A 10,620-nucleotide genomic window follows, 5' to 3' on the forward strand; every position below is an offset into this window, starting at 1 on the left:
TTTCAATTTTTAGAATTGGTTGGGATTATGCTGTTCAAAGTTATATTAAATTTAGAATCCATAAGTTATTAAAGTTAGAATTGTTATTGAGCATTCAAAATTAGAATTGATTGGGATTGTGCTTTTCAAGTTTCGAATTGTTAAGTTATAATATTTCTATAACCTCAAAACTAAAATGTAGACTTTATTTGACTACATTTACTTTTCAATTTTTAGAATTAAAGTTAGAATCCATAAGTTATTAAAGTTAGAATTGTTATTGAGAATTCAAAGTTAGAATTGGTTGGGATTGTGCTTTTCAAAGTTATATTAAAGTTAGAATCCATAAGTTATTAAAGTTAGAATTGTTATTGAGAATTCAAAATTAGAATTGGTAGGTATTCTGCTTTCTTAAATTATTGATGTTCAATTTGTGAAAAAATGTAAATTTTATTTGACTAGTTTACTTTTCATATATATATTTGCTTGCGATTGTGCTATTTTTTATGTTCATTGTCAATGTATTTGTATTAGCTTAGTTAGAATTGGTTGGGATTGTGCTTTTCCAAGTTATATTAAAGTTAGAATCCATAAGTTATTAAAGTCAAAATTGTTATTGAGAATTCAAAGTTAGAAGTGGTTGGGATTGTGCTTTTCAAGGTTAGAATTGTTAAGTTATAGTATTTCTATAACCTCTAAACTAAAATGTAGACTTTATTTGACTAGATTTACTTTTCAATTTTTAGAATTAAAGTTAGAATCCATAAGTTATTAAAGTTAGAATTGTTATTGAGAATTCAAAGTTAGAATTGGTTGAGATTGTGCTTTTAAAAGTTATATTAAAGTTAGAATCCATAAGTTATTAAAGTTAGAATTGTTATTGAGAATTCCAAGTTAGAATTGGTTGGGATTGTGTTTTCTTAAGTTATAGTTTAAGTTTGGGTTTGTGTGCGGATGGTTTCACAACATACTCTGTTTTGGCTGCACCCTATTCTTGTTGGCCTGTATTTCTTACTCCATATCATCTACGCCTGAGATGTGTATGACAAGTCCCTACATATTCCTAAATTGTGTTATCCCTGGTCTCCATAATCCAAAAGTTTTGCTTGATATCTATCTACAACCTTTGATTGATGAGTTAAAACAATTGTGCTGTGAAAGTGTAGTGACATATGATGTATCAACTAAGAGCAATTTCAATATGTGTACTTCTTTGATGTGGACTATTAACGATTTTCCTGCGTATGAGATGTTGTCTGGTTGGATGACTGTTGGAAAGCTTGCTTGTCCCCATTGCATGGAAAATAGTAAAGCATTAACTTTAAAACATGGCCACAAAAATTCATGGTTTGATTGTCATCGTCAGTTCTTGCCTATGGATCACGAATTCAGGAAAATGAAACAAGCATTTAGAAAGAATAAAACTGAAAATGATCCTCCACCTCGAACATTGTCAGGAGAGGAAATTTAGGGGAGGGTTTGTCACTTGCCTAAGGTCACAGAAGTTGCCCCTTATAGACTACCTTGTTATGGTGTTGAACATAATTGGACTAAACAGAGCATATTCTGTGAGTTACCATATTGGAAGGATAATCTTCTACGGCATAATCTTGATGTGATGCATATTGAAAACAATTACTTTAATAATTGTTATGGATGTTAAAGGCAAGACAAAAGATAACCCAAAAGCTAGATTGGACCTAAAGGAATATTGTAGGCGCCCTGAATTGAACTTGCAAGAGTTAGCGATTAATAAAGTGTTCAAGCCCAAGACTAGTTTTTCATTCACTTTGGAGGAGAAACGAGAGATTTGTCAATGGGTTAAGAATTTGTAGATGCCATAGGGGTATGCGTCCAATTTTGACAAGCGTGTTGATATGAATGAAGGAAAATTGATTGGTATGAAAGGCATGATTGCTATGTTTTCATGGAAACTTTGATTCCTATTGCATTTAGCCGCCTACTGGAAAGAATATGGAAACCAATCACAGAGATAAGTTTATTTTTCAAGGATAGATGTTCTAACACTTTGACGGTAGAAAACCTTCAAAGAATGGAACAAAATATGCCAGTCATTACAACTAAGCTCGAGAAGATCTTTCCATGTGGGTTTTTTGATGTGATCGAATATCTTCCCATTCATCTTGTACAAGAGGCACGCGTTGGAGGCCCGGTTCAAACTAGGTGGATGTATCCTTTCGAGAGGTAAGGAATCCAAACTTACTACCTCTTTCTTTAATGTAATTTGTTAACTAATTACTGTTCCTATTGATATTAAACATGTGCCGGACCATTGGCAAATGCAAAAAATTGGCTAAGCATAGATCTAAGATTGAAGGATCTATTTGCAAAGCGTATCTTGCAAAGGAAACAACGCATTTCTGTTCATATTATTTCGGAGAGCAAGTGTTGTGTATGAGAAATAGGCCCAACCGTAATGATGAGGGTGGGGTTGATCCTAACTACCCACCAATGTCCTTCTTTAATCAACCAGGACGAGGTTCTAAAAGCCTCCAAAACGAACCATGAGTAGTATGGAGAGGCAATCGAGTCTGTGACACATGTTTTGCTCAATTGCCTTCGAAACTCAAGTATATATCGGTGAGTGTCGAATTATGTTAATCGAATTAAATGGTAAATCGATAAGGGTGAAACTAATGAAAATCTTGCATATGTTAAACGGTTACTTCGTAGAACTTGAGGGCGATGAAGCCATATATTCAAAGTTTTCCCATTGAGGCATTTAATTTGTAAGTGTGGAAATTCATTGCATAATTTTTAATTAAATGTAGGCTACATATAAGTTTATTGAATTTTAATTTTCCTCCTTATTATATAGGTTTATCATACAGGAGAACATTCCCAATTTGTGAAAGATATAGCTTTTGGACCAAGCAATGAAGTTAAGACAATGAAAAAGTACATTGTTAATGGTTACAAGTTTCAAACCGAAGAGGTTTCTCAATATAAGAAGACGAATAATAGTGGAGTGTGCATTAAAGCGATTTTGATGAATGCCGACGGTACCCCAAGCGGTGTAATCGTTGATTATTACGGTGTCTTTAAGAGGATCATACAACTTAAGTATCCAGGGTACCCTAAGAAGAAGATAACATTATTTCGATGCGAGAGGTTTGATCCAAGCCAAAGAGGTACAAGGGTGAATCGTTAACATAACGTAATTGAAGTCAAACACACAAGACAATACAATCGTTATGATCCTTTTATAATTGCACAAAATGTTAAGCAAGTGTATTATGCTCCATATCATTTGCGTAGGGATAAGGCTGATTGGTGGGTGGTTATAAAGACTAAGCCTGTGGGGAGGATTGAGGTTGATAATGCATTAGATGTGGCGTATCAAAACGATGTATCGGTTGTTCATCAAACGGTGGACACAGAGTTAGAAAATAGTCTGGAACATCCTCAACACATATTAGAAGAAGTTGATGAAGATGTAACTATCATAGAAAATGTTAAGGAAGAATAGACCGATGGACCTGAAACAAGTGATGGGGAAGAATCATCTGATGAAAATGAAACAAGCGACAATGAGTGGGAGGATGACTAGTTGTATGTTAGTTTATTCTATACTTGGTAATGAAACAATTCTATACTTGTTAAATTTTTATTCTAACATTATTAACTTTCTGTACTTAGTAATTATATTAGTTCATTTATACTAACATAAATTTGCATGCAGATGTCATCAGGTGGTAGTGATCAAGGTAAAGGTAGAGGTCGATGTCCTAGTAAGAAAAAGATAAAGAGACCTATAGATCTACGATGCCTACTAGTAACAAATTCATTCTCTCTCCGCTCCACATATGCACTCTACTCCGACTCCTTTTTTTATGCCTGGTCCTTCTATGCAGCCCCAGTCTGGTTAGCGGGTCTTCCAGCCGGCACCACCTCAGCCGACCTCATTTATCCATCCTACTTTCATGCCTACCCCTATGTATTGCCCACCACGTGGCAGATCTCCTAGCACATCGACCACTTTGTCTCCTTCTCCTTCTCTAAGTGGTCCGTCTCCCAGTGTATCTAATTTACGCCTTAGAGATAGCAGCTCTAAGCCTGAGTCACTACCATCCAGCCAGTCTCAGACCCATCCTCATCCTCCTGCACCTGTACCTGCACTGGTTCCTGCACAGGCACCGGGATATCATGGTCTACAGCTGGGAAATACTGATTCGATTGGTCGCGTTTTCATCGTGTCTGAGGGAGCTAGGTAGGATTGTCTTTTATTAAGTTTTCCTAAAGTTTTTTTCATCTTAATCTTATATGCGTTAATTTTTTTAAGCTAATTTACTATCCAAATCACGAAACTACAAAAGCCTTACCGGATGTTGTTCGAGGCTTTATGGCGATCGGTTTTATACTTCATGGGTGAAAATCCATATGATACTCAGCAAAGCTATGTTTATAGAGTTTAACGTATGCATCTTATTATACATTTCATAACTTGAGTTTACTTTTATATAAATCATCTAACATTAGCCATTTGATTTACTGATGTATTGTGTGGGATCCATGGACAATGATAGGGTTGTTGCGAACTTTGAGAGGAAGAGGAGTGCAAGGTTGTCTGATTGATTTTCGAGGGCTAGAAGGTATATAAGGAAGTCCTAATGGCTAACCAACGAGCAGTGGGAGAAGCTTAAGGCATATTCGCGAACTCCCCGAGTTTATAAGCAGAGTCCGAGTGTGCAAAGGTCCGCCCCCCCGTGCATCCCGTAAAGGTGGTTCTTTGCACAATTGGTGCAAGAAGCCAAGGGCACATGGCTAGGACAGTGGTAAGTAGTTTTATACTTTTAAAGTTACCTACGATCAATATGCTATTATTGAGTTATTAATTCTGTCTTTAATTTTTATTTTTTTTTCAGAAAAAGGCTGCGGGACAGATGTCGACTCAGGATCAGCTATTCCTAAAGACCTACACAAAAAAGAAGAAGCAGAAGTCGGATCCGATCGTATGGGTTGAGGACAGGGCTCGTGATTCCTATGTAAGTGATAATTTTATTATTTAATTAATTATATATAAGTTTAATTATGATATATTCGTTATTTACTAAGTTTCATTTTTTAATATACAGACGCAATTTATGCAAGATGTGGACCAGTACAGCCAAGCTTAGTCTGAGCACCCGAGCTGTCCTCCACCGGAATTAGGGGTAGATTTTTGGTATAGAGCAGTTGGGGGAGTACAAAAGGGTAGAGCATACGGTCTAGGCCCAAGGAACAACTTAAGTCGCCTTCGGTTAGGATTGCGAGGTGAAAGGTCTTCTCGACAAGCCGAGGGAGTTGATGGTGTTCAAGTCACAGCTATGGCACAGCAAATTCATAAAAATTATATTCCTTCTATTTAAAATAAAAAAATTAGAAATTTAAAAAGCCGACGCAGTCTGTCGATTTTTTTAATTTTTTTTAATATTGGATAAAAAACTGACGGACCACGTAAGCGACGCAGTTCGTCGAAAAAAATTGACGCGGTCCATCGGTTTTCAAAAAGGAACGGACCGTAACGGGTCAGTTACCCGTCGATTTTTGACAGTTTTTTAGTAGTGAATTATTATGTACTGAGTTCATGATATATCCCTAGAAGATAGAAGTTCTACAATTATTGATGAAACTAGGGCTAAACTGTATTCTGAGTCAATTTCTGATAAGCATGAAGAACGAGGTGTAGGGAGAATTGTAAACATTCCCTAACATAGATAGTTAGCCTCACATACACACGTATACACTCAAAAACTCATAACTATTGATCTGAACTTGAGAAGAATCCCAAAAGCCTAAGTCTTGAACCCTTAGATGGGTTTGTTTGAAAACCCTAGGTTAAGAACAATAAATTCTTGCTTAACGTTCATTAACATATGTTAGAATCCACTTGGAATATATTGAGATTGCTTACCTTCGTGTTCTTGGTGATGGAGAAGAAGAGCAGGTCGTCCTAAGGCTTGGAGAATTGTAAAAATGAATTTTAGAATTGGTTTGGGGTATTTATAGTTTCTGCTGAGGCGGGTGAGGTACGGGCTCCCTGTACGTCCTGTACTTTGAAGTACGGGCAGTACTTGCAGCCCGTACTTGGGTTGAAAATTCTAGGGAGAGACTATTCTTGGCCTTTGTTGTACGGGACAGAAGTACGTCCCGTACATCGGAGGCCGTACTTCACTTTGCAAAACTAGTGATCTCTGGTTTTTCCCCCTGATGTACGCCTTTCATTGTACGGCCCATACTTTAAAGTACGGGCCGTACTTTCGACGTAACACGTATTTTTAATGTTCTGAGGCAAATTTTCCGGTTTTAACACTTCTATCTTGGTTTCTAAGTCTGCGAATCATGAGCATGAGCTGGTTAGCGGTACGAGGTGTTACAAGATCTCCCCCTTGGGATCATTCGTCCTCGAATGATGGGTTATGTGGAAACGAAGACCGACGGGGAACATGTGTACACTACCGCTGGCGAATCCGGACTTAAAGGATTACTGAACTGAATAGTTTGCTAAACTGAATAACTACTGAGCTGACTGAATGAACACTGAACTGATTGAATACTTGGAACATCGGGACTATATGATGAAGTCTGAATGGGAAGGTAAATTACCTTCAACATTTTCTACTGACTCTTCAAAGAGATGGGGATATCTGTACTTCATGTCCTCTTCGGCTTCCTACGTAGCCTCTTCAACTTTCTGACCTCTCCATAATACCGTCACTGAGGCAACTTCTTTCATTCTCAACTTGCGAACCTGACGATCAAGAATTGCCACCGAGACTTCTTCATAAGTCAAACTATCATTGACTGTTATGTTATCAGTCGAGACAACCAACGACGGGTCTCCCACACACTTTCTCAACATGGACACATGAAACACTGGGTGCACAACAACTAAGTCTTGTGTGACTCAAGATCATACACCACTTGACCAACCCTTCGCAGGATTCTCAGATGGCCCAATATAGCGGGGACTGACCTTCCCCTTCTTTCCAAATCTCATAACTCCTTTCATAGACAAAACTTTAAGGAACACCCAATCATCAACTTTAAACTCTAAGTCTCTTTATCTCACATCAGTGTAAGACTTCAGGCGACTCTGACCCGTTTTCAAATGCTCCTGAATTAACTTGACTTTCTCCATAGCCTGATAAACCAAATCTGATCCTACCAACTCTGCTTCACCAACTTCAAACCATCCAAAGGGTGATCTGCACCTTCGCCCATAAAGAGCTTCAAACGGTTCCATCCCAATACTAGCATGATAACTGTTATTATAAGCAAAATCAATAAGAGGAAAATGGTCGTCCCAATTACCTTTGAAATCAAAAACACATGCCCTCAACATGTCCTCAAGGGTATGAATGGTGCACTCTGCCTGGCCATCTGTCTGAGGATGAAAAGCGGTACTGAGGTTTACCTGGGTGCCCAATCCCTTCTGAAAGGATCTCTAGAAATTTGCTATGAACTGGGCACCACGATATGAGATAATGGACAATAGAGTCCTGTGTAATCTGAAAATTTCATGAATGTACAACGTGGCATAATCCTCGGCTGAATCCGCTGTCTTTACTGGCAAGAAGTGTGCTGACTAAGTAAGTCGGTCCACAATCACCCAAATCGAATTATGTCTCCGGGATGAGCGAGGTAGACCTTTTATAAAGTCTATGTTTATCATCTCCCATTTCCAAATAGGAATATCTATATTCTGAGCCAAGCCACCGGAGCCTCACAGTGTTCGGCTTCCGATTCTTGACAATTCGGACACTTAGCAACAAAATCTGTCGCATTCTTTTTCATTTCATTCTACCAATAAATCTCCTTGAGATCATGGTACATTTTCGTAGAACCTGGATACCTAGTGTTGTGAGCTTATGACATGATTCACTCTCTAAGTCCATTTACATCTGGAACACATAGTCTGCCTCGGTATCTCAAGGTACCGTCATCTCCCTCTTGTTCAAACGCCGTCATTTTATGCTTATGAATCCCCTCTTTCAACTACAACAAGTAGGGATCACTAAACTGCTTTTCTTTAACCTCAACAACTAAGGAGGAATGAGCTCTGTTGTGAACAACAACAACACCATCCTTGGAGTCCAAAATTCGAACTCCAAGCTGGCCAAACGGTGAACTTCCTTGGTCATAATTCTCTTATCTGCTTCGACGTGAGCTAAACTTCCTATGGAACGCCGACCAAGAGCATCGACTACAATGTTTGCCTTCCTTGGATGATAGAGAATATCTACATCATAGTATTTAAGTAATTCAAGCCATCTTCTTTGTCTAAGATTCAACCCACGCTGCTTGAAAATATACAGCAGGTTTTTGTGGTAAGTGAAAATATCTACATGCGCTCCATATAAATAATTATGTCATATCTTAAGTGCAAAAACCCCAGCTGCCAGTTCTAGATCATGAGTCGGGTAATTCTTGTCATGAGCCTTAAGTTGTTTAGATGCATAGACTACTACCTTACCATGCTGCATTAAGACACATCCAAGACCAACTCCCGAAGCATCACAATAAACTACGAACTCTTCGGTTCCTTTTCGTAGCATCAACACTGGAGCAGAAGTCAACCTTATTTTCAACTCCTTAAAGCTCTGCTCACACGCATCTGACCATTGAAACTTGACCTTTTTCTGGATCAACTTTGTCAACGGAGCTGAGATTGAGGAAAATCCCTCTACGAAACGCTTGTAATAGCACCGCTGACCCAAAATCTTCGATATCCGATCTTTGAGGCGGGTCCGGCGGTTCTTAATAGCGTCAATTTTCTGAAAATCAACCTTAGCACCTTCGCTTGAAATCACATGGCCTAAGAATGCCATTGACTTAAGCTAAAATTCACACTTGGAGAATTTAGCACAAAGCTTGTGGTATTGGATTGTCTACAACACTATTCTGAGATGTTCTGCATGATCAGCCTCACTACGGGAATATACCAAAATGTCATCGGTGAATACAATGACAAATAGGTCGAGATAAGGCTTGAAGTCCCTGTTCATAAGGTCCATGAAAACTGCTGGTGCATTCGTCAATACAAACGACATGACAAGAAATTCATAGTGACCATAACGGGTTCTGAAAGTGGTCTTAGGAATATCAACTTCCTTAACCTTTAACTGATGGTAGCCTGATCTGAGGTCAATATTGGAATAACACTGAGCACCCTGAAGTTGATCAAATAAATCATCGATTCTGGGGAGACGGTACTTGTTCTTAATAGTGACCTTGTTCAACTGGCGATAGTCTATGCACATACACAAAGACCCATCCTTCTTTCAGATAAACAAGACCGGTGAGCCCCAAGGTGAGACACTTGGCCTTATAAATCCTTTATCAAGAAGATCTTTTAACTGCACTTTTAACTCCTTCAATTCTGCTGGGGCCATTCTATACGGAGGAATAGATATCGGCTTAGTGCCGGGAAGTAGATCAATTCCAAAGTCAATCTCCCTATCAAGAGGAACTCCGGGCAGATCCTATGGAAACACTTCCGAGAACTCACAGACAACTGGTACTGACTGGAGAGTTCGAGTCTGGGCATCTTTATTCCTGACTCGGATTAAGTGGTAAATATACCCATTGGAAATCATCTTTCTGGCTCTAAGATAGGAAATAAACCTACCCCTAGGTACTACTGAATTACCCTTCCACTCTACAAGTTCATCAGGAAAATTGAAACTCACTATTTTGGTTCTACAACCCACTGAAGCATAACACGACTCTAACTAATCCATGCCCATAATTACATCAAAGTCTACTTTCTCTAATTCTACTAAGTCTGCTATAGTACTGCGGCGATAGACCAAAACTAGACAACCCCTATAGATGCGTCAAACTACAACTGTTTCTCCAACTGGAGTGGATACTTCAAAGGGTTCATGCAATTTTTCTGGTTCTATCCCAAATTTCTTAGCAATATATGGGGTTACATAAGACAAGGTGGATACTGGGTCCATAAGAGCATAAACCTCAAAGGTGAAAACTGTGAGCATAGCTGTGACAACATCTCCATGAGTCTCTGTATCCTGACGGCCTGCCAGCGCATACAAACAGTTCTGACCACCGCCCGTATTGCCAGACTTTGTTGCCCCACACCCCTGTTGGGCTTGAGAATTGTAGGGCGCTGCTGAATTGGTAGACTGAACTACATTACCTCAAGTATTCTGTCTTGCGGATGGGAAATCCCGCAAATAGTAACCCTATTGACCGCACCCAAAGCAATCATCCTTGCCCGAATGGCATACTCCTGAGTGCCTCTTAACGCACGTGTTGTAAGTAGGGTGCTGAAAACCATGATTAGCCACGCTGGCATGCGGCTGCGAGCCTACTGCTCTGAAGTTTGGGCCCTTCTGATTTAACTTAGACCTCTGAGATGGGGCAGTGGTTGTAGAGGGAGGAGGTCCTGATGACCTATTCTTGGAAAATTGACGATTTCCACCTCCCTGAGATTCCCTATGATTGAAGTTGCCTGCAGACTTAGCTCTCTTGCTGAATTCCCTGTCTTTCTGTTTCTGCAGTGCTTCTTCCTCCTTCAACCTATTCTCATTACCTTGCACAAAAGCAACCATCTTGGCAATGGTTATGTTGTTATTCTAAGCAGCCGTATTAGCATCACCATGCGAATCGGGTATG

This window comes from Lycium ferocissimum, chromosome 4 (genome assembly GCF_029784015.1).
Source record: "Lycium ferocissimum isolate CSIRO_LF1 chromosome 4, AGI_CSIRO_Lferr_CH_V1, whole genome shotgun sequence".
NCBI lineage: Eukaryota > Viridiplantae > Streptophyta > Magnoliopsida > Solanales > Solanaceae > Lycium > Lycium ferocissimum.